We start from the raw sequence: 25,971 nt of genomic DNA on the forward strand, positions 1-25,971 counted from the left end.
GTGTTTCAGTTAAAGTACTGCAACATTTTTTGTTGAATCTTTTTAACTGTTTTTGTTTATTGGAGAAATCACAATAGACTGCTATTTCTTCTTTAACAATTCTTGTAGCAAATCCGAGGGAATGCATAGTAAAAGAATTCTTTTCTTTATTCCATCTTTCTTTGGCTTTTTCTCCTACTATGGGGATTTTCATTAAGTAGGCTTCTATCCAGGAATGATATTCACCCGTACTTAATTTGTACAAGTTTTGCTCAAATAAGCAAGTGAAATCGTCTAAAAGACATATATCACATAATTGTGCTTTCGTAAGATTTTTTCTTGCTTTTTCCAGCAATTTTTGATTTTCTTGATCTTTATTTGTAAGAAAATCAAGACCTAAAAACATCATATACATGGCGTTTATTAGTTCGTCAAAGAGGTCTATACCATTCATATTTTCATTCCAGGTTGTACCTTTAATGAAATCTTGAATAATTCCGGAAGATTTATGTTCTATTAGTAATAAAACTGCTTTAGCATTAGAGAACTCTTCTGGATTGGATTGGATAATGAGACTAATCTCAGTATTCCATTTATCTATAACTTCTTTTCTTTTTTCAAGATCGAAGATACAGTCTATTTTAATAGTGTCAATTGTGGTTGAACTTCCATTATTAGAATTTGGTATACATTTGTGATAAGGCATAGAAAATTCTACATTTTTATTTTTGTGGCTAGTATAGCTAGTACTGGCCCTATTTGTTCTACTATTGTACATATGAGTGTATTCTTCAGAAGAACTTTCATCTTCAATTATAGGTTCTGGTGTTATATCTTTTTCAATTTTAGGTTCTTTTACTGTAAAAACCTATTCTGGAAAATATTTGTCTCTAAGACTTTTATTTTCCACAAATTTTTGTTCGCATTCTTTATCACCTAGTGACATTAGTTGGACTAGTTCATGTATTTGTTCAGCTGAGCCTGTCTCTAGCTGATTGTCAAATATTTGTTCTAGCTTTTGAGAGATAGAACTCATTTTTTTGTTTTGTTAAGCTCTTGAATTTCTCTTTCAAGTTTTAACTTTTGCTTTAATAACTCGGATACAGTTTCTAATTTGTCACCTGGATGCATACTCCAATCATCCTGAATTATGCTGAATTTTTGAATTATGTGACACTTTTGTAGCTCAATTTTTAATAATTTAGACATCTCACATGGGCTTCTTTTTTCTTTTAAAAGGTTATCACATGGGCGTTATTTTAAAAGATTATCACATGGACGTTGTCCTTTCATGTCAGTTTTTTAAAGAATTGTATTTTTTAATATTCTATGGTTCTTTCGTACCAAAAGGCCATTTTAATGCATTTGGACATTTAGAACTTCCTAATGACGGATTTCCTACATTAAAGTTAGGAAAAAAGTATTTTTGAAATCTTCCTCGTTCGTTGAAGATTTTTGTTTGTTGTTCCATCTTTTGAGGCTTAGCTTCCTCTATTTTATCAATCTTTTCTGAGACATCCTTAATAATCTTTGCAGCTATAGTCTCTAGATTTTCATTGGTAGATAATTTTTCTACTTTATTAATTAAATCTCTAATTAATTCTTCTAACTTTAGAAGAGAACTCATGTTGTGGTTATTAGAGTTCTTCTCGCTTTAAGCTTGGAGAGTTTATTTTTAGCAGCAGCTAATTCTTGTTTGAAGAATCTTATATTCTGAGCTTTTATGTTATCCTATAACATAAAGTTATATCTAGTTTGGTTTATTTGGCCTTCGTATATCAGAATTTCACTTTTTTCAAAGTTAATTGCATCATCTAGAGCTTTAACTGCTTCTATGATTGGCGTTAAAGGCATTATATTCCTATAACCTCTTTAAAAATTTCTCCATACTTATCTATTCTTTCTAACATAGATCGTATTAATTGTATTTCTGTAGAGGTGGAAGTTGGTTCTCTAGTTCTAAGAGTGTGTCCAGAAAAACTGTGTCTAGGTCTAGACTCTAAAATTTGTTTATCTCGAGCTATGTTTATTGCCCAATTTTCTTAGAAGTTGTGAAGGTTCAGTGAATTTACTTTCTTCTACTGTTCCTATATATGAGAATATATCTTCGATTGTTATACTATCTTTTTCTTTATACTCTATTGAATGAGTACTGTTGGTAATAGCATACGATATTAGATAATTAATCGTAAATACTTTATTTCCTGGTTCCATTAGATCAGTTCTTTCGCACTGATGTATGAAACTAAGAGTTTTGTCGAAATCTCTTGAATCTCGATGTAAAGCAAATTTAGGGTATACGGTAAACATAAATTTACCATAAGCTAAATTTCCTTGAATTGCCCCTAAGAGAGCATCTTGTCTGTTAATGATTCTATTATCAACAACAGCCATTTTTATAGGAAAATTAATTCCATCTCTAAACTGTGCTTTTAGTAAGATTTTTACCGCTCCTATATGCACCATGTTCATTGATTTTCTTAATTCGGGTTTAATTGTCAAAAGTCTTTTTGCTATATCTCCTTTAGTCAAGAGTGGCAAAAATACTTTTCCCGATGTATCCTTTATGTCTACTGAAAATTCTTCAGTATTAAAGCAGTAAAGGATTTTATTTTTTCTTGAAAAAGCGTTTGAAACTAGGCTTTGCAAACTATTAGGTTGATTAAAAACCTGTCTATTATCAAGCTTGAACTTAAGCTTGCTTATTTTTGTTAATTGGTCAAAATTAATCATGTAATCTGACTGAAAACCTCTTTCAATTTCACTAAAGTTGATAACTTCAGTATTTTGTTTGTATGATTCTTCAGAGTCATCTTCAATTAGAAAATTTTTATTTTCCATTTTAGGCTTAGTGTTTAATTATAGCTGAGCACAAGGCTCTAACATTAATTTTTAAAAAGCTGAGCACAAGGCTCTGATACCAGATGCTCAAAATGTTTTTCTTTTAAAGAAAAACATAAAACGAGAGGGGGGGGGGGGCTTAGTTTTCAATTGAAAATGAGTAAATTTACAATACTGCGCAAAAAAAAGGGCCCAACCCGGGCCCCACTAAGCTTCACCATTGGTCCCTTCGCCTTGTGACAGCCCTTGGCGGTGAATCAACGACCATACCTCACAACCTAATACAAATTAGTTATGTAGGGTCAAAATTAACATCATGTTATGCTCGAGTATCCACTTTCATTTGCGTGAAAATATTTCTTATATGAAACGTCCCATTAAGTTTTAATATCCCTAAAACTGCTATCGTATAAAACCGGCATTTTCATCGTGTTTCATCAATGAAACATTACATTATACTAATGAAATTCAATTCACACGTGAACTTGAACTGTGTATCTCCTCAATATGGTAAAGTTTCATATATTTTGTTCTTAAGTTAAGTTACAGTGTACTAGTTAATTTTTTTTCTTTTATCTATTTAATCATAGATTAAAAAATATCTAATATGATGGAGTAATTTTTACGATATACATGTTAGATTGTGTCTTCTACTAAAATTTATATTAAAGTTGTTTTTTGTTTACTTATCCATAAATCCAGAAAATATAAACGCCAATGATTGAGACATCTTATTTCAAGAGGGAACACAGCTCACCGCTATTGAGGGGTCTCACGTTGCTCATTTCGACCTCTTTCTAAATTTACACTCAAATATATTGATTTTAATAGGTCAAATACAATAAAAATTAACATATTTTATGGTTTTCGTTGAAGTCTCTCATCTTTTTGTAAATATAAAACCAACATATTTTTTATTTTTTTTTAAAGTCTATTAACAAACTTTTACTCATAAAAGACCAACATGCATTCTATTTTTTCATGTAAAATTCTCGTAACAATTTTTATTTTCAATAAAAAGCTAAAAATCTTGGTTATTAAATATTTAAATGTCATTAAGAAGATTAAATGGGTTTGAATGTTTGATTCTTCTAAACTGACATTGATACTAGTGTAACATCGTGAAGCATATTACATATATATATTAAAAGGAAACAATGTCATGCATTTACAGTTTAGACACGGCTTTCAACATTGGTCATTTAACCTTTTTAGTATCGAAACGATACTGGTCGAGTTACCACTATGTCCATGCCACAACACACCGGCTTAAAGCATCTAAAGAAATCAGGTTCGAATCTTTTCGAGTACTCGGCGAGGTAACTAGCGTAGGCATTAGAGTTCCTTCGTGAATCAAGTTCGAGCTGCTGTAACGCGTATGTTCTTTTAAGTTTTAACTTTTAACTTGTATTATATAATTACCAAAGGGCGTTTTGTCTAGGCATCAAAGAGTTCGATGATATTTTGTCTTTCCAAGTAGTGCAGGACTGTAGGTTTAAGTCGTTCTAAAAAAGTAAAGTTAAAGAATGTGTAAGTTGTCGTTCTAAAAAAGTATATTGTAAGATTTAAAACTAAGATGTACAATATTATCTTTATTATAACGAAATCGCAGAGCATGGGTTTATTCACAGTCGACTTGCCAAACCACGTAAACCTTTTTCAAATTACTATGAATTTTATTCTAAACATGACAATACAGATATCTCATTTCATCAGCACTCCCCCAGCAAAGCACGAGTCTACGTCTACTGGTTGATAACAGACCGAAAAAATATTAATGATGAAAGTCATAAACATCACTTCGTATAGGGGAAATTAACAATCGTTGTATTAAGGATCAACTACACCGTGATCTTTTGAAAGGCTGTTCAAAAAGCTCGAGGCTCGAAGCTCGGGCTCATGGCTCGCTCGATAAAAGCTCGATTAAAACTAGCTATAAAAAGTTGATATGAAACATCTTGAGCTGATTTACCGAGCCAAAATTGACCCAGGCTCAGCTCGAGTCATGGCGCGACTCGTTGGGTTGTTAAGTTCGTTTAACTTCAAAATCGAGCAAGAGCCTAGCTATGTTGCCTCGTTTAATTTCGAGCCCGAGCTCAAAAGCACCCTGGCTCGACTCGGGCTCGACTTGTGAACAACCTTAATCTTCTCCATAGAAATTAAAAGCTGAATGAAATCGTAAACTGTAGATATCCTGGACCATGGAAAATTTGAATTTCTATATGAGATGTTTTAGGCTTCAAGAATACAGATACACATCTTCATAGCATTAACTATGATTATAATTGTTCTTATAATATAGCTATTATTAAAATTAAAATGATACGTATAATAATATAGTATGATATCTCCTATCATCACAAATGAAATTATTGAGCTTATCATTAAATTCTCATTGACTATTTCAAAAGTGGATGAAGTGACATAGCGGAGGAATTGTAGGGGTACAATTATTCGCTTGATACGGTTAGGGTTGCAGGTGAGCCGAACATCTGAGGAACTGCTCGTGAACTTTTCGATGGGAAATTCGTTTACATTTGGCCTTTTTGTTAATGAGCGAACATGAACAAAGAATTTCGCTCGGTAAGCTTAACGAAAAAACACGAACAGAGGTCATATTCGTTCAATAGTGTTGGTGAACATTTGGTAACGTGTTTATTAATATCCGTTCGGTTGCATTCGTTTATGTCCCAGTTAGGTTTTTTATAAAATATTTACTAATACTATTTTTACTTATTTGTTTTTTTTACCCAAAATCCATAATATATTAACATTTTCAAGGTTAAAACCCTAAATCCCATTTCAACCGTATGCTACTTCGTTACATATCCCTTCACTTTCCCTCCGCTAGTGTTTTATTGCCTCCTTTTACAATATTAACGAGCGAAAGAGAACAAGCTTAAATCCTTAACGAATGAACAGTCCATTTATCCGACAAAACAAACATGATTAACGTATTATTCAGTTTGATTCGTTTACACCCTGGATAAATTGAACCAACCTTACTAATGTAGAAAACTCTACGTGTACTGTCTTGTACAATCTAGAACTGTATTACATACTATGGTCAAATATATAATGAACCATCATAAATATCATAGCAACACATCATCATATCCTTTAGAATAGGATAATCATCCAATCAAATTAAACAATTTAGATTATTTGCTTAGTCAAATTATTTCAAATCAGTCTTGTAGCTCATAAAATTTGTAACTGAATAATGATTTATTCAACGATTATGATTGTTTGGTCAAATATCCATGAATATGAAGCGTAATAAATATGCATAAATGCCTTGTGAACGAGGCAAATTCCGTAGCATACTCATTAAATTTTGGGCATTTAATGGTCAAGCTACCTTACTAATATATACTTTTCTAATTAATTTTTGAGATTGAACTGTCCCTACAATGTGTATGTTCTTTAAAACTTGGTATTTTTCTAATTTTAAAAGTTTTAAAAAGTTACGAACTTGAGCACGTGTGTATACACTTGCATACGTTATGAAAATTGTCCTTGGTGAATTCCAAAAAAGCAACAACAAATCATCTTTCTCAAATGAAAATTGTTTCGGGTTTTTTGTGAAAGTTAAATTTGATTGTATGGGTCAAAAGTTGGTAAATAGATTGTTTGGTACAAGTTAACTACATTTAGGTCAAAATTTGTTACAGGTCAAAAATGAAAATTTTGAGTATTTTTAAAAGTTTGAGAATGCAAAATAGATTTATCGTCAAATTTGTTATGGGTTCAAAGTGTTAACTTTAAAATGTCAAAAGTATGATAGTTAGAATTTTAAACATGATTCGAGTTTCAAGTTTATTTTTAAGGGCATTTTTTGAAATAATCAAAAGGTTCGGGATTTGGCAAGTTGACTATTTTTCCCTCAACTATTAAAATTTAAGAAAATATTGCGAACACTTTAGACTTGCCATTCCCATGCCTATTAATGCTTCTAACTTTTATCAAATTTGAAATATTTATGTTAACATTAATTTTTCTTTCAATGGTGATCAGAACGTTATATGGGAAGCATGTCATGCAAAACTATGCTCAAATGAAACAAAATATTCACAAAATTAAATGGGTTAACATGTTATTTTTTGTGTTGTCATTATGAAAAAAATCAAGAAGCCCTCTAAAACTTATCAAAATCTTTTTTATGGTGTAGCTTAGAAAAACATAGTTCTTGAAAAACATCTATTGCTACAATTTAATATCATATTTTCCTTTGATAGGTGGTAAATTGATAAATATATCAATAAAGGTAACGCCTCTTTTGTATTTAGGCTGAGTGGTTAGAACTACTACTGTATGAAAATTTTATTTTCAAAATTGGTTCACAAACAAAATTATTTCAAATATACATATATGACAAAGAGAATGAATTTTTCAATAGAAAGAAGCATTCTCGGGTACGATTTTGCACGTGTATTTTTTTTATTAATTTCATTTAAAAAAATCATTTTGTGATATAAATAAAATCAATTTATATACACATTGTATAGATACAAGCACAGATGTAATACATTTTTTTCATATACGTTATGTAATTATTTGTTTTATTTATGATTTTATAATTTGAATTATCACGTGTGTGACACGTTCTCTAAAACTAGTTTATTTATATATCATAATCCCTTCACATATGATTGGAATTTAAGCATGCGAATAAAAGGTGTATGTGATACACGACCCATTAATTTTGTATATCACATCATAAAAACATTATTGGTTAGAGATTTTTACTTTGTTAATTATGCTTCGAACCTTTTGAAGTATGGCTTAAAACACAAATTTCAAATTTGGATACCCAAAAACCAAAGGGTCATCTTGTCTAGTGGTATCAAATAATTCGATAAGTCTTTTTCAAATAGTTAGGGTTGTAGTCCTATGGACGTAAAAAAATATAAAGAATATATATATATATATATATATATATATAGGGTAAAAATCTTAAGAGAATCATTGGCAAATTGAGAATTTTGAGAACCATTTTGGACCACTAAAAAAATTCAAAAAAAATATTTAAAAATTATAAAACAAAAAAAAAACAAAAATTTTAAAAAAGTAAAAAAACAAAATTCTTATATTTCATTCCGGTTTCATTAAAAAAAACATACATATGTGTATAGAAAAAAAACATGTATATAAAAAAACCAAAATTCTTATATTTTATTCATATTATACATATACACATATGTATACTTTTATTTAATCTCTAGTTACGTAATGTACACATATGTACATTATCATTTACCTTAAATTATACATATGTGTATAGGAAAAAACATGTGTGTACATATATATACATATTATACATATATGTATAATTTAGCTAAACCGATAATTTTTTTTTACGTTTTTTTTTAGAAACCAGGATGATAAATAAGAACTTTGGTTTTTTTACTATTTTTATTTCTCTGTTTTTTTTTTGTTTTATGATTTTTTTTATTTTTGGGTTTTTTTTGTGCTCTAAAATGGTTCTCATAGTTCTCAATTCCCAAAAAGTTCTCACATGATCCTGATCTTATATATAATGTATGAGACAAGGGCTAATTAAGACCCTTGATTTTAAAAGTTTTACACATTTTAATGCATAAAGTTTTACACATATATAATGTATGAGAATCATTGTGGGTGGAAGGGGGACCACAGTGGTTGATGTTAACGCGGAACCGTTGTGGGCGGAAGGGGGGCCACAGTGGTTGAGTTTATGTGGAACCGTTGTGGGAGGAAGGGGGTCCACAGTGGTTGGTTAAACACGGAAATTGGAAACAGGTAGTACGAACAAACAATCACGATTTTACCGAAATTTCGAATTTATATTATAAACTTACATGTGTGCATATGCACACACAAGGATATGGCTGTACATATTTATACAAACGTAAATACATATTTTTACATACACGCGTACATACAAACTATGACTGTGTGGTGCGCAGAACTGATTTCGTTAAACTTATGAAACTCACCAACTATTCGTAGTTGACCTGTTTTAACATGCTTTTCAGGTAATCAGATATGAGAAGCAATTTCCTGTGCGTTACGCGTCTGATTGGTGATTGATGTCATGGGCATCTGAGTTAGAAGTAAAGTAATTGAAGAACCGGTTTGATTGTATCACCTAGTTTGTAAAAGAGATTAGAACGATGTCACAATCGTCTTCTACAAACAACTTCACTCCACCACAATCGTCTTCTACAAACAACTTCACTACAAACAACTTCACTCCACCATACAAACTAGGTGATTGTATCACCTAGTTTGTAAAAGAGATTAGAACGATGTAATATATTGTAAATTAGTTAGTAATGTTACTTTATGAACAATGTATTTGATACCAGTTGTATCTGTTGCATTTCCGTTTTACGCTTCCACAAATCGTTTAACGGGGTGTGACACATGAACACCAATGAGGAGTGGAGAGAGGGAAAATGAAGATGTGGAACAAAGCGGGAGACGCCACAAACCGTGCAACTGAAGTTCATGAGGGCAATGGCCCGACAGCGTTGACATGGGAGGTCCATGAGACTCTTGCGTTGAATATGATCTTAACATTAGAAACTGTCTGACCAGTAGATTGTTATAACAGTCGGTTCAAGGATCACTCAGGTTATGAAAACATTGTCCTTTTTACACAAAACCTCAAAATTATATTGTGGCTGAAGTATGTGACTTAAAACTAGTGAGGCTAAACTAAAACTTTTAGACATTTTAGGGGCTAAAATAGATTCACATATAGGGTTGTTTAACCTTTTTAATATAATAAAAGGAAAAAGTAAAGATGTGGAAACTTCCAACTCCATGTCTCCAATTGCAACAAGTGGGAACCCAAAGTTAGGGGCCATTGCAGCATTTTCGTTTTCAGACAGCATAACAACCACCAATGGTGACACCACAATGCACAGAATATTTTTCTTTTTGTTAAAGAAATAAATGCCATTGGCCTTTTGGCTCAATGGCATGGGGGTGATAGTTAAGGCTTGGGATTCTAGAGGTTTTATGTTCGAAACCTGACTCAAGGGGGTTTTCTCACAATGGTGTGAGCTTCCTCCTTGATGGTGGTGTTCTTGAGTGGGTCAGGCCTGGAGCGTCAAAATCAGTATGGACGGTTGATATCCCCCTCTCAGGAAGGCTCACTCAGATATTGGCGGGGGATCCAAACGCTATTAAAAAAAAAACATTGAAGAAATGAATAATAGTTATATCATTCATATAAATTATATGTTCCACTTGTCATAATTAATTAGGTTTAAAAATAGGAAACTTGTAGAGCAGGTTAATATGTCAAATAAATTTCATGGTTAATTTATTTTATCTTAAAATATTAATTTAGAAGTTTCCCTATATTTGAATATAAATTTAGAATAGTGATATATACGGTGACCAAATTATAAATTTTGATTCATTAGTTTCGTAAATTTTCAATGTTAGAACGTATGGCTAGAGGGATTTATTGTAGGACCTGGGTTATTTACATTTTATCACATTGAGTCGGATTACAAAGATTTTTTTTTCTATTCGTAAATCTAGTCAGTTTTTTATTTGGTTCCTAAGTTCATTTGTTCAATATGTTCATATTGGCTAAACTTAACAAGTTAATGTTTAATTACTAACTAATAAAATATCAATTAACTCTTAATATGTTACGGGATTTAAAATACTATTCGTCTAAGAATTCGCCTACCTTTGAATTAAACCAATAAGTAAATCCAATATATAATAAGATTTTTAATTTAGATAACAAGGTATGTAATATTGTTTGAACTTGAGATTTTAGATCACCCAATTGCCAAATTACTTTTCCATTTGTGAATTATGAAGCACCAATAACCCAACCCAAGAACCTTAAAAAATCAATTTTATATGAAACCTACAAGTGACAAGTTTAGTCTAAAGTAGAAAAATCAAACTCTAAATGATCCCAAGTAATAGATTAATTTCATTAAACATAAAGCAATCAAACAATCCAAGAAAGTTTTTATCAAAATAACAAATCTAAATATTCAAGTAAAACAAAAACTAGAAGACTAAACAAAACATCTCACACTTCAAGTTTCAAGAAATACTAAACATGAAACACTAAACAAAAAATAAAATAATCAGTGACATTCAACAACTTAACAAGGGACTAACATTCAACATTTAAAATAATCTATAGATTAAACATGAAGCAATTAGCAATCAGTAAATCAAATAAACTAAAATCAAGACATTCGACTATCAAACAAAATTTAGGCAAGAAAATCAATAAGCTAGAGCATTATTTCTATGGCTTTAGAGGGTTATTTTGGTGACCTGGAACCGGAAGGGAAGACGTTGAAGACCTCGGCTGTTGGAGCTTGAAATCGCCGGACTCCTTAATATGGTCTTTTCTTCCCTGTTTGAAAATCAAGAAGGGAGGAGTTTTTTCTAGAAACAGAATGGTGGTGCTTAGGGTTATTGGATTAGAGGGTAATGAGCTTAAAGATCAATTTGGTTGGGATTAATGGGCTTATAACATACACTAGAAGAAAACTAGATTTTCACAAACGGATCAAACATCGTCAAAAAGTACCATCGGAAATTTTTTGATGGATCACCGAAGGATTTTATCAAAATCCGTTTTAAATTAAAATTTTGTTGGTGATCCCTCGAGGATCTGTGACGATCTAGTAACTATCGGAGATCCAGTAGATCCAACACTACATAGAAGCTTAATCGCATATTTAAGATACAAAACTAGCTAGGTCTAAGTTTTTAGGCTGGGTTATAGGATACTCTAAACCCACAAGACAGGTTTAGAAATCTATTTTTCATCCTTATTTCATCTTATTATATGAATTATATATGTTATAATAATATTATTATATTATATAAAGATTTATAATTGTATATTTGTCTCTTTGAATTAAACACGTGGCAATTATATGGATTAAACATGTAGCAATTATATGAATCAGTTATATAATATAAAAAGTACGTTGATTGTTTTTTATATATATAAAATTGAAACAAATTGAATTAACATTAAAGTTATAGTAAAAACTAACCATACAGAACCAAAAACAATTAACTTTTCATTTTTTTCAAAATTACTAAATGCTTCATGTGAGATAAATTTTCACAAAGCGAATTATTACAGAGACAAATGCACACGAAGTCTTATCCGTTATGGTGACTAATTTAAGGTAGAGCTGAAGTCTACTCTCATGATCATCCACACAAATTCAATCTCTTAATCCTTTTGCTTCATCTTCGTTTTTCATACAACCGTTTAAAACCCATATAGCTAATATAATCCTGCTACTATCAATGAAAACACGAAAAGTATAGTGACATTGTTAATTATTAAAAACGCTGGTTCTTTAGTATAATTCTCTCATTGATTAAGGAATTTTATGGTTGCGGCTAGATACCTAGATGCCAAAATAGTTATAAAAAAGGATATATCTTTACTATAATTTGTTTGATTCAGATGCGGTTTCTTGATACCGTGTAAAAATTATACCAAGATTGAAAAAATTATTATTAAAAGTGACTAGGTATGTTGTTTTGAATCGCAACTGATTGCCAATCCGTCCTGAAGCTAATGAATACCCGATTGCACTAATCCAAACTAACCACAACCGATTAAAGTTGGACCCGAACATCAAAACTCTGACCATTTAGAAGACAGAATGGCCAACATATATATCTCGGATCAATTCTCTTTCTAAACATGGAAATAATTTATACTATGCAATTTTATATGACACTTTTGTAAGGCCAAAGATGTGACTTGCGATATCAAAGTATGAAACCCGTTATATATTTATGGTCAAGAAAATAAAGCGGGCGTGAAATCCGGACACGAGACGAGACTTCGACACGCGTTTAAGTTTAACTGAAAAGCTTCTAGAATGTTAGTTGTTTGGCTATAAATAGAGCCTTATGTTGCTAGTTTTAGTGTGTGTTTTGTATGGTGTAAATCATCCACCCAAGGGGAGCTCACCTTGGGTGGGTCGGTTCGTGTTTAATATATTAAATCTTTCAACCGATAACGAGATCGTTCATTTATATTATCTTTATATATTTGTTCGATCGTTTGATTTACCGCACCCGTCTTGAGCGTTTATCAAGAACAAAGCCGTTCGTTGTCGGATCCGGTTTCGGGACCTACAACTTTTAATTATTTTTTGTTATTGTGATAAATATTATTGTAAAAGACAAGTGCACATGGAGAGGAGACTTTAAACGTAGACCTGAAGTCCACTCTCATAATCATCCACACAAATTCAATCTCTTTATCCCTTGACTTCATCTTCATTTTTCATACCAAACCATATTCATTTTTCACACCAAACTATCTTTCCAATGGCTATTGCTGAACTCTTTATTGGAGCATTCATCACCGTGTTGTTCGAGAAGCTGAACTCTGGTGACTTGATCAAGCTGGCTCGGTCCGTAGGAATCTATTCCGAGCTCGACAAATGGAGTAGCACCTTGACCCAGATCCAAGCTGTGCTGGTCGATGCAGGTCAGAAGCACATACAACAAAAACCTATTCAGTTGTGGCTAGACAGACTCCAACACTTGGCTTATGAAATAGATGATGTACTCGATGATCTGGCCACCGAAGCTATGCGTCAGAAGTTGAATCAAGAATCTGATGCCGGCACTAGCAACAAGACGAGTAAGGTATTAAATTTCATTCCAACAAAATTTCAGGCTCTTAAGTATGGTCATAAGATGAGTTCTAAGCTAGATGAGATTACGACCAAATTGCGTGCTCTAGTTGAGGAGACAAATCTTTTGGGTTTGAGTCATAATGTTGAAAGTTCAAAAAGAGTAACTAGTAGACGGATGAACGAAACTTCACTTGTTGAATCTAAAATTATAGGGCGAGAAGGTGATAAAGAGGCATTGTTAGGGAAGTTGTTAGATGGCGACTCTTCAAGTAGCCAGGCTCAAAATGTTGACGTCGTGTCAATAGTCGGTATGGGTGGGATTGGCAAAACCACTCTTGCCCAACTTTTGTATAACGATGAGAAAGTGAAGAAATATTTTAAACTCAGAGTATGGGTTTGTGTTTCGGATAAGTTTGATGTATTAAACATTACCAAGGCCATTAGTCAAGCTGTAGGGGGAGGGGATCAAGATTCTGTTGATCTAAATCTTCTTCAGGAGGCCCTTAAAGAAAAACTCTCAAAGAAAAGGTTCCTGCTTGTTCTAGACGATGTATGGAATGAAAACTTTAGCGATTGGGAACTCCTCCAGCGCCCTTTTACTGATGGGGCTCCTGGAAGTAAAATCCTTGTGACAACACGAAAGACCATGGTAGCATCTGTTATGGACTCTGTTCAAACATACCCTCTCGAGTTTTTGTCAGATGAAGAAGCTCTGTCGTTATTTGCTCAGCATGCATCGGGTAAGCAAAACTTTGATGTGAATAAGGCACTTAAATTGCATGGTGAAGATATCTTCAAAAAATGTGGTAGGTTGCCTTTGGCTCTGAGAACACTTGGGAGGGTCTTTAGAACAAGATCAAGTTATGAGGAATGGGAGGACCTCCTGAATAATGAGATATGGAATTTAGATAGTAAACGTGAGATTCTTCCGGCTCTTATGCTTAGTTACTATGATCTCCCCCAACATTTGAAACAAATGTTTGTGTATTGTTGCTTATTCCCGAAGGATTATATGTTCGACAAAAATGAACTCATCCTGTTATGGATGGCAGAAGGATTTTTGCATCAACCAGACAGATTAATGGAGAGTTTTGGAGGGGAGTGTTTTGAAGAGCTAGTGTCGAGGTCATTTTTTCAGTATGCAACCAACAATAAATCACGATATTCAATGCATGACCTAATAAATGACTTGGCTAGAACTGTTGCTGGTGAATTTTTTTTTATGTTGGATGCTAATGATCAGGATGGAGCTATTGGTCAGAAATTCCACCACCTTTCATTTATTCGTGAGTACTATGGAGCACACAAAAAGTTCAAGGCACTACAGAGAGCTAGACGCTTGAGAACATTTTTAGCCACGTCGGATAATCAGTTATATCACGGGGAGAGATTTTATGTATCAAACAAGGTTCTTACAGAACTACTTCCTCAAATGAAATTCCTAAGAGTGTTGAGCTTAGCTTATTATAATATTACAGAGGTACCACATTCCATTGGTAATCTTAAGCATATGCGGTACCTCAATCTTTCAAACACTCCGATCAAATGTTTACCCGAACAAGTCGGTGACCTTGTTAATCTACAAAGCTTGTTATTGTCAGGTTGTGATAGTTTATCTACCTTGCCAAATAGTACTTTGAAGTAAATTAACCTACGACATCTCGACATTGCTAATACTTCATCATTAAAAACGATGCCATCGGGACTTGGTAGGTTGACGGGTCTACAAACTCTATCCAGAGTCATTATTGGAGGATCTGGTGAGTTCAGATTATCCGACCTGAAGGACCTAGTGCATCTTCGGGGCCTGCTTTCCATTGAAGGGCTGCACAACGTGAAAGATGTGTTACACGCAAAGGAGGCGAACTTACAACTAAAGAAGGGAATTTGTGATTTGCAAATGGAATGGAGTGATGTCTTTGATGATTCTCGGAATGAAAAGACTGAATATGAAGTGCTTGAAGGGTTAAGACCTTTCGAGAAGCTGACAAGCCTCGAGATTGCGTACTATATGGGAACAAAATTTCCTAGTTGGGTAGGGGATTCTTCATTTGATTGTTTAACCCGGCTAGCATTACGTGGTTGTAGAAGATGTACATGTTTACCAACACTTGGACATCTACCTTCACTTCAAAAGTTGGTTGTTAAAAGCATGGATGGGATAAAGAGTCTGGGTTCTGAGTTACTTGGACCTTCTAATTCTTGGCATGGTGTTGCATTTCCATCACTTGAAGTTTTGGAATTTGAAGATATGAAGAGCTGGGAGGAATGGTCAACTAGTGGTGGTGACAAAGATGGATTGTTTCCTTGTCTTCGTAAGATGTCTATAATTAATTGCCCAAAGCTAGATGTAACGGCAATGGAGTTAATACCATCACTTCAAGTTTTACATGTAGAAGGATGTTCTTTAGCGGTGTTAAGAAGTATGGTCGGTGTATCTTCTTCAATTGTTAGATTGACAATGAATAATATTAAAGGACTTACTCAGCTCCATGGAAAAGTTTTAGAGCATCTTAAGGCAGTTGAAGATTTAGAAATTTCCAAGTGTGATGAACTCGTTAATTTGTGGGAATCAGAGGCAGCGGCATATGCAATTCTTGTGAATTTAAAGAGGTTGGAGTTAACTGAGTGTGAAAACTTGGTATCATTGGGAGAGAAAGAGGCGGACCTGGTGATTAACATAGAATCTTTTATAGAAGTGATAATCGAGGATTGCCCGAGGTTGGAGAGTTACAAAGGTCCCAATAGCATTGAGCAGTTGACAATAGTGGGTTGTGCTTCACTTACATCGTTGACCTACCCAACAATGAACGACCTTCCATCCACTTTGAAGTCTCTTGCCATTTCATATTGTGATAATCTGAGGTTGTTTCCCGAAGGATGCTTAGCTCATCTCACCACATTGGAAATTTGGGGTTGTGATAAGATAGAATCCATTCCAAATAATGGTTATGGTTTTCTTCCATGCCTTTGCTTGAGACAACTGAGGATTAGCAAGTGCAAGAATCTGAAGTCATTTCCTCATGAGCAATTGCAAAGTCTGGATGAGTCCTTCCCAACCTCACTTGTTGAATTAGATTTAGATGGTGATGAGTCAGGAGTGGTTTCATTTGCCAACTTCACTTTCCTTCTTCCTTCATCTCTCACTTGTCTATATATCACTGAGTTTAAGGAGTTGGAATCACTCTCAGATGGCCTGCAACACCTCACCTCCCTTCAACATCTTCATATTTCGGGCTGCCCAAAGCTAAGAGATCTGCCAGAGACACTGCTGCCTTCACTGTCAAGTTTAAGGTTGTGGGTTGGAGATTGTTCTTCCCGAGAATTAAGAAAAAAGTGTAGAAGAAGTAGAAAAGGAAAGTACTGGCCCACCCTCTCCCAAATCCCAGACCTGGATTTGCCTTGGGAATGATCGATCAGCTTTATAAAAGCTTCTATTTGGGATTCATAATAAAGCCAGGTATGTAAACTACTAATTACCATTACTCCATCATATATATATATATATATATTTCTATAATTCATGACTATCTGTAAGAATATATATGAAATTGATATATATTCTTCACTGTAGACAATGCAATATGTATCTAAGTCTGCTTTTTGTACAGAGAATCATTTTTTTTTCATTTTAAACATTTTTAAGCATGCTTATATAGCAGCAGATTGCAATGAAAAGAAGGTTAATCAAATACTAAAATAGAAAATTCGTGACAAATTAATGGGAACCAAAAGTCTATGAACAGTCCATAAGACCAAGTGTTTAAAGACTCATATAGTCAAATTATAATTCCGAAAATACCCATGATTGACGAACGCGGTTATGCAGGTTCTGGTCGGATCTTATAAGCACTTTATTGAACAAATCAGTTACATGGAAGACGATAAAGAGGCATTGCTAGGGAAGTTGTTTGGCGGTGAATCTTAGACATTTTGATATGGCATAAGTACGACATATGAAGCAAGATACATTGATCCATCAATTACACTTAACTATGATACTCATGTAGAAAGAATTTATACTTCGTTGATATGAGATTATAAGAGTAATGATTCATTTTGGTTTACTGAACAGCATTTAACTTCATTTGAACATGATCTTTGCAACTAGAAAGGGGAGGGTCTATGCCAGCATTGGCTAAAAAACCCCAATGAGTGTTTTATATTTATAAAATATTTATTTTGAAACCATCTCTATATTCCTAGACGAATCCGATTGCACGATCACCTTTCATGTTAAACTGTTTTAATAGGTTTAGTTTGATTGATGGATAAAAAAAAACAAATCTTGGATATGCTTATTGAATCATATATTTGTTGAACCATCTCTAATTTCATTTTTCTTTTTTTAGTAATTTTGAATGCTTTTCGGTCTCTCGAGGGGACAGCGATATCATCAACACGTATTGTAGTATTTGTGAACATTGTATTATTCTCTTTGTAAAAAATACATGAGTCGATATCTTTTGCGAGACAATCACCAAGTCATTTATATCACACCCATCGCGACTTGCGACTATAGTTTATCTCGTGATTGTTGGTTTCGCAATCAATTGTAAACGTTTGGCGACTGTCTCAACAAAAGCAAATTATGGATGCATACAAGTTACACAAAGTTCAACACAATTTTTTTATCGTTAACAACTTAAGAATTAAGTTCAGTATTATTACTAAAAACAAACCTCATGAACTTCAATTTGCTACATGATAGTCATTTAGACGATGCATTAGTATATTAATTACTCTAAACGATATTATATATTGCACAGTACAAATTCTTATAATCAACACCAATCAGTAAATGTAAAAACAAACCAATTATGATGCACTAAATTAGTTATACTCATAGCAACACCATTACATAGTACAAACTCTTACAATAAACAGATGAAACAAAAACAGTCCAGATTCAAAATCCTAACTTTGAATCTAGAAGTAAAATGATGATTTGTACATATCTTTATGTTTCTTAATTAATAGCTGCAAGTGGCAGTCTAGACTCCACATGCTTCACATCTCCATTTGGCTTCAATGAAGTTTTTGAATCCCAGTATTGTTTCAGTAATTCTTCAAACGATGGCGTTTGTAGTTCTTCAATGGATCTCATGCTTGGTAGATTGAATGCCCTCTTTTTCGGTGTTGAACATGAAGGTTCATCAACCTTTTATAGCACAACATAATATCATCCCAAAATTAGAAAAAAATTGCTAGAGTACTTTTAAATATATCCGTTTTATACGTGCAGTTGTCAATCAGGTTGAATTCTTCAACCCAAAAACAGTTCATAGTTTAATTCGTATTAAAAACATCAACCTTATCCCACACACTCATGTTATGAACATCTATAGTTTAACCAACTTATCTAAATGCATGTGTCAAACAAGTTGTATAAAATGGGTTAAACGGGCCATAAGCAGGTTAGCGGGTTGACTTGTTTAATTGAACTGGTTACATGTCAACCCAAAACCTAATTATCTATGTCATGTTTTCGGTCGTGTCGGAAATTGTGCTCGAAGTAATTTTTTGTTTTTGAATAATCATTTGGCGGGAAGTTTGTTCATTGATCAAACAAACAAACATTATTTTAAGTTCGTTTACTATTCATGTTTTTTTCTACATTAAATAGTTTTAGACTTTTAGTAATATTTATACTTAAACAAATAGACATGAACTAACCAATATTTACAATAGGCTTTCTTAATAAACATGAACAAAAGAGTCAGGTCGTTTAAGGGGATTGGAATAGGAGGTAGAATGCGCAAAAAAGTAATTTTACTATATGATTTTGAGGTAAAATGAGAAAACTAACCACGTAGTCATTTAACAACGTTTTTCCAGCATTTTCTGAAATCTCTATGATCTTATGATAGTGTCCGCCCTTTAATTCCCTTAATTCTCCACAACATGGAACAATGATAGAATCAAGATTTTCACGTGCATCATGGTCCAGTTGTAACGAATCTGCAATGGTTTTTTTGTCAATAAATTAGTAAAAGCATAATTATAAAAACACATTGAAATCTACTCAATTCACATGCAAAGTTATATAAGAAATGCTTACGGTCGATTGATGAAAGTAAGTTTTTGCTTGCAACGCTCGTGTCGTCAAGTGCAGATGACATGGCAGCTGAATACCGTGCACGCAAGATTTGATTGGCTTCCAAACCTCCCCTAAAAAAAGGTATAAAAACAGTTAATTTTATTGGTGAAATCCATAACTCGAAACGTGCACGCAAGTAGTGGAAATTGGTCGGATTGAGTATTGGGTCAAATAAGTTTGGAGTGAAACTTGTGTGAGGGTCAAAACGGGTTGGGTCAACCCGTCAACAGAACGTTGAACACATTTGAATACACATCAGCAAAAGTTGATTAGTTTAACTCGTTTGACCCATTCCATTTCCTTTTTAGGTACCTTGTTAAAGATTTTCCAACTTCATCCACAGATGCAACATTGCTCTTCTCTAAACTGATCAACGATTCCTGAGCACTGTTCCATTGCTGCGACCCCATTTTCGTCTTTTGCAAACTGTAACATTTGATAAGAAGTCAACAATATTGATCAATAAAGAAAACCATTCTGTGATTATTTCCATATGTTTTGAAAGAAAACTAAACAGTAAAAAGTATGCATACCAATTTTGAAGAACCTCATCGAGGTCTATTTTTCCACTTTCAACAGCTGCAGTGTCTTCAAGATAGTGGCTTTCAGCCTTTTTGGTGTAATTGATCCAGTCATTCCTTATGCAGGAGCTTGAATCTTTCATTGTAGCCATTTCTTGGTCAAATCTTTTAGCTTTCTAACCTGTTTAATATGATTAGCATAACTTACAAGTAAAAGTCTTTTAAACAGCCAAAAAAAAAAAAAAACGCAAACAATTCTGCAACTTTGAGACAGTAGGTTTTGGCCATACCAGTTCTTTCTTTCTAGCATTTGAAACTGCAAACAATTCTGCAACTTTCTCCAGAAGTTGTTTTTCTTCAATTGCAGCACATTCCTGACACAATAAATAGAATGAGAAGACCAAATCATGTTAGAACAACCACAAGTTAAACACGATTTTATTACCTCAAACTTTCTTTCAAGTTCAAACAGTTTTTGGTCATTGACCGTTTGACCCTCTTCAACAATTTTGATCAATTTTGTTGCATGCACATCTAAAGTATCAAAAAAGTTCATAGTAGTCTTAGATATTGTTCTGGAAGTTTCCACAGCTCTAGAATGTGCCTGCATATCACATGTAAAAGGTGACATTACTAAAAGTACCAAAAAGTATTATGTTTAACTTGTCATATATCTAACCGCTCGTTGTTTTTGTGCAAATGCGGTTAGTTTATTTTCCTGACTGTAGAGAATGCTCTCAAGATCACCAAGCAGTTTTTCAGCTTCTGATGCAATACCCTTGAAAAGCTGGAAATGAAACAGAAGCTAAGTTATGACATATTAATGTAAACATTGTAACTTTTGAGACTTGAGAATAAAAGTTAATATGTATTATATGCATACCTCCCCAAGAGCAGAAGAGTTTTTTGAGACTTGAGAATTCAAAAGTTCAAATGTTGACTGTGAATTCCCGTTAAGCTCATCAGCTATATCGTCTAAAGCTTTAATTCCAGAACCATACATTGTTTTTAGTTTCTCTAGGGCAGCTCGAAGTTCTTCGGTTGCCTACACTCCCCAGAAATTCACAATGTATTCATATTAATGGGTCAAAAAGGCAAAATAAACACAAGAGTTTAAAAGGAGAGGTTAAATTAGTCAAGTGGAACGGAAGTTGCCCAAAGTGTATCATTATTGCTTGAAATATTCTAAAACATTGCAATTGAATACTTAGATTATTACTGAAATAATATAATTTTTGTAACTGTATCTGAGACCATAAATATTTACTAAATTTTTAAACGTAAGAAACACCCTAATTCCTTTATTCAAAGCATTTAATTATTACTGAAATTCAATAAAATATGTGTAATCCTATTTGACACCCTAAATAAAAACCTGAAAGTTTTAGGCAAAAGGTGTTTTGGGTTAACCTGACTCACTTTGTTATCTGGCTAAAATAATAATATATACCTCGGTCTTGGTGGATACAAAGGATTGCATGTCTTCCTCCATGCCTTTCAACTGTTGCTCTTGTTGTGTTACAGAAGCCGCGATAGTTTTATGCAAAGTGTCAAGTTGTTTGGTTAACTGAGATTGAAACTGTTGGACAAGAATTCTGTTCTCATCTTCAATTTGGTCTTTGCGTTCTGTTAAAGTCAACATGATAAAGAAATAAATGCCAATTTTTGCTCCATTCATGAAAGAACATTTATAAATTATAAATTTTGTAATTTAAGGTTCGTACCAATTTTGGTGAACAGACGAGACACATCTGATGCAGCATTCTCAAGCTCCCCACGAAGGTCAAATGCCCGACCAAGAAGTGCTTTTTCTGTTAATATTAAAAATACCATTGTTATCAGACAACTTTGACTTTTATCACAATCCGTATTCTCAGCAGAGGTGGCAATATGGGTGGGTAATGCAATTTGGATACAGGGTCAAATGGCAATCTTTTAGTATGGGTCAGGTTGACCCAAAATACTTTCTTTCCACCTTTTTAGAAATAGGGTCAAATGATTAACTTTGGACCAGTTTGGATACAGGGTCAAATGGTAATCTTTTAGTACGAGTCAGGTTGACCCGAAATACTTTCTTTCCACCTTTTTAGAAATAGGGTCAAATGATTAACTTTGGACCAGTTTGATTTTTGTGATCCTTCCTAGTTGACCAGTTTATATGGGACGAAATTGTCATATTGTTACTCTCCTGTTATCCTGAATAATTAACTTACGACAAAACATTGCTATCAATTGTTAAAAGGATTGAATAAAGTTTGATTATTACATTTGCTTGTCTATGCTTTTCTTCAAGATCAAATAATGAATGTTCAGTGTCTTGGAGCTTTATCTGAAGGCAAATAAAAGTATGATTCTTTAATGTCAGAAAAATGAAAACATCATACCAAGTTTCTTTTCTAAAAGGAAAAAGCATATCACACCTCTGTCTTCTCAAGCTTCTCAGTTAAATTTGCAGTTATTAACTGCTGAGAGTTATAAAGTTCCTGTAGCTCCATCATTTGCTTTTTTACAGACAGAAAACCATATTAACAAAAAATCTAAAAATAAAATAGAAAAGGTGGCAAATTTAACATCTTTTATATATACCTTTCCCCTAGATTCATTATCAAGTTCCATGCGCTCTATCTTCTCAGTCATTGCCTGAATAATTTCATTATAAAAAATCACTAAACTTTCAATACAAAGAGAAAGATAATAATTTCAATCAGGCTAAATGCAAATTGATGGAAAATTACTTTTTTCTCCTCTTCTTCCTGAAGATATCTGTCTTTTGGTATGTAAATCCCATTTTTCTCTCTAGCAGCATATACCTCTGGTCAACCAACAGTAACAGTATACAGATTGTTAAGTATGGGCTACCTTACTGTGAGAGTTTAAGAAACAACTGGTGATGAGGTAATTTCACAACCTTGCTTAAGCCGTTCAATTTCAGAATACAAGTCCTTCATCATTGCTGATTTCATCATCTTCTGATTGATCTAAAACATCAAAAACAAAAGGTCCAGTCATCACATGCTGAATAGGCAGAAGCTTGTCAACTAACAAACAAACTGATGTAGTCAGCACTAACCTCGGGTTTGTTCTTGATATTTTTTGCGCGATGAGCATAATCTAAAGTACTTAATGTTTCTTCCAGTGAATGGATTGAAGGGGAGATTGTAGCAATTATGCATGTCTTTGTTTTCCCTCCCAATGAGTCTCTCAGCAATCTTGTTAATTTACTATCCCTGTTGTTAAGAATAAAATATAAAGCATTTAGATGGTTCATCCAGATTTGTGTTAATAATAAATCAATTAGAAAAATAACTAATAATACCTGTAAGGTATGTGTCCTGAACGCTCAACAAGCGTGTTTATGACTCTGCCAAGTGTAAGCAAGCTTTTGTTTATCTCACCAGCTTCCCTAGCTCTACCCTGTAACAATTGATTTCATGAAAATTTCTAATAAAGTTTTTTTATCCATTTATAATAGGGATAGTGTATATATTGGTCACCCAAGTATTTGGTGGTTCTCCTTTGAACACACCGCTAAATATATTTATATGAAATGTGGAAATAACAAAGAGATTTAACATGGTCAAAACAATTACAGCCTACTTTCATACCTCTTTTGCACCAGACCTTGAAATATTTTCTGAACCAGCAAGATCAACAAGGTTAAGCTTTCCACATCTAATAACCTCTTCACCCTCTGGGGTACGTTCCTTGATATGAATTGTGATAGAAAATATAGAATGCGAACGACTACTTTGTTTGTTCATAAGCGTTTCTGCTGTACGTCTTTTAGCAGAACCTTTTTCCAATATTCTGTATATTTCATCAGCAGTAGAAACTATCTCCTCTTCTAAGCCTCTAACAAGCACACCACCCTTTCCATCTTCCATTAATGCTATGGGTTTCTTGGACTTATCTTCGGGAAACTTTGAAGCCTCTTCAGGAGCTAAAAGATCAGTTATTTCCTCATTGTACAGCTCTAGAAATGTAACTTTCATACTATATTCTGCATTTTGATCTTCTAATATGTCAAATATTTGCCTAACAGCCCTGGGAATCACACCTGCATCACTTGGGAATTCCCCGTTCTGAATAAAAAAGACGGTTAATTTCTGGAGAAAAAAATCACAAAAAACACAAGGGGTTCATGGTTTCATTCAATTTTGGGTAAAAGTGTACCTTTTTTCGCCCTCCTCCTTCCATAGTGTATGTTTTTCCAGTTCCTGTTTGCCCGTATGCAAATATAGTGCACTTTTCGCCTATACGAATTATACAGGCCTTAAGACGTGTCAGTTTGTTTCAGAATTTGTCGTTTTTTGTTTCTAGTGCCTTGTACGAGCCGTATAAACACTTTTTTTCAATAACTGAAAGTTGTGGACGATGGGTGGTGTATCAGGCTCTATACGAGCTTTTGAAGACCTATACGACTCGTATAGAGCTATTCGGAGGCCGTATACGCTGCAAAAAGTTGTATTCTGTGTCCACTCTGTACATTTGTCAGTCATGCGTAGTCTATACGACAGTCACCATGGGGGTGGTGTATGAAGAACATCCCCATTTTAATATTTATTTAGTTATTTATTGAATGGACGGCAAATCTTTCAAATGGGCTACTGCTAAATTCACCACATTGAGATACACTCGTCTTTCGATCCGGGGAAAACCCTCACCTAAGGCCAATGCCCGTGAACACGTGCCGAATGCACGATAGTGTGGGGAGATAAAAGTCGTTTAGTTCAAGGATCCAACTATTGAACGTCACCTGCTCATCTAGTCTCCTATCATCACCTGGGACCGCCGAAACTAAATGATGGAAGTAGGAATCGAACTGGGTCACATGTAACACTAACTCTCTTCCTCACCACTCAATCACAAGCTCGTTAACTTAAATAATTACCTGAACCAAGATTTCAATCTGTAGAGTTAACCCGACGTAATAATTTGAAGCTTCGCCACTAACTATACATAGGGACGAAAAAAAAACGATGTAATACCTAATATATATGGGCCGAGTATTCGAGTATGGACTGGGTTTAGATTCTTTTTACAAAGAAATATAGTGAATTAACCACCATTGTATCTTTACCCTTGGCCCAATAAACATGAAAATTGCACCTTGGCTCAATAAGCATATTATGAATGCCACATTGCTTATAGAGAACAATTTTTGCTTCTCTTTCCAATTATCAATGACAATTTGAGGGGCGAATTCTCGAGAATCTTTACTAAAGAGCTTCGTCTTTCTTATCTTTGTAAAGATCCGTTTCTTCTTCAAAATCAGCCCTAAATATCCACCACATTGTCAGCAAACGTTTGACCACCCTGATTCATTATATCAAACCAGTTAGCAATTTGAATAGCTTGGATCGTCCCGGGAATAAGACCGTTAATTGTAACTATGGAACCCGAGGATTGGACTGGGAGAGAGGGGGTGGTTTGTTTCGGGTCTAATATGGTTTTGGTCATCCTGTTTTAAGATGGACCTGGAAAAACCCAATAAACCGGCCTGGTTTTAACCTAAGCCTGGACCTAAATGTTATATCCCGGTTATACCATGGACCCAGGTTTTAAGAATATTCGGTCCAGTTCTCGGGCCATAACTGTGAAGAATATATATTTTGGCCCAACACTAAATAAACTAGTTTTTTGCCAGTTATTGACTAGAATGCTTAAAGATGTTTAAAATGAAAAAACTTATTCTTGGTACAAAATACATACTTGAACTTCATATAAATGCTTAGAGAAGCATTTGATCGAACACCTTGTAGGCACATACTAGATACAGTGTACAAAACAAACAGGATGCATCAACTCATCCCATAATGACAACTTTATGAAAGAAATAAATGATAGTCATGAATCATAGAAATATATATATATG

The 25,971-nt window shown here is 33.7% G+C and overlaps 2 pseudogenes across 1 annotated transcript; one reads left to right on the forward strand and one right to left on the reverse strand.

Moving 5' to 3' along the window:
• The first annotated feature begins 13,161 nt into the window (after positions 1-13,161).
• LOC143611843 (putative disease resistance RPP13-like protein 1) lies at positions 13,162-16,887 on the forward strand (annotated as a pseudogene).
• Positions 16,888-18,444: 1,557 nt separating this feature from the next.
• On the reverse strand, positions 18,445-24,595 carry LOC143611844 (kinesin-like protein KIN-5D; annotated as a pseudogene). Its single transcript, XR_013149841.1, has 21 exons — positions 24,427-24,595; positions 24,270-24,349; positions 23,702-24,178; positions 23,413-23,510; positions 23,167-23,323; positions 23,005-23,074; positions 22,832-22,908; positions 22,683-22,736; positions 22,517-22,597; positions 22,308-22,425; positions 21,821-21,910; positions 21,547-21,722; positions 20,980-21,141; positions 20,776-20,883; positions 20,542-20,700; positions 20,344-20,470; positions 20,109-20,277; positions 19,888-20,001; positions 19,537-19,646; positions 19,285-19,436; positions 18,445-18,636 (listed from the first exon to the last, which is right to left on the reverse strand). The product of XR_013149841.1 is annotated as a kinesin-like protein KIN-5D (transcript).
• Positions 24,596-25,971: the final 1,376 nt, after the last annotated feature.

The sequence above is a fragment of the Bidens hawaiensis genome, unplaced genomic scaffold (genome assembly GCF_021521415.1).
Source record: "Bidens hawaiensis isolate Kalapana, Puna unplaced genomic scaffold, B.hawaiensis_p1.1 tig00032417_1, whole genome shotgun sequence".
Classification (NCBI taxonomy): Eukaryota; Viridiplantae; Streptophyta; class Magnoliopsida; order Asterales; family Asteraceae; genus Bidens; species Bidens hawaiensis.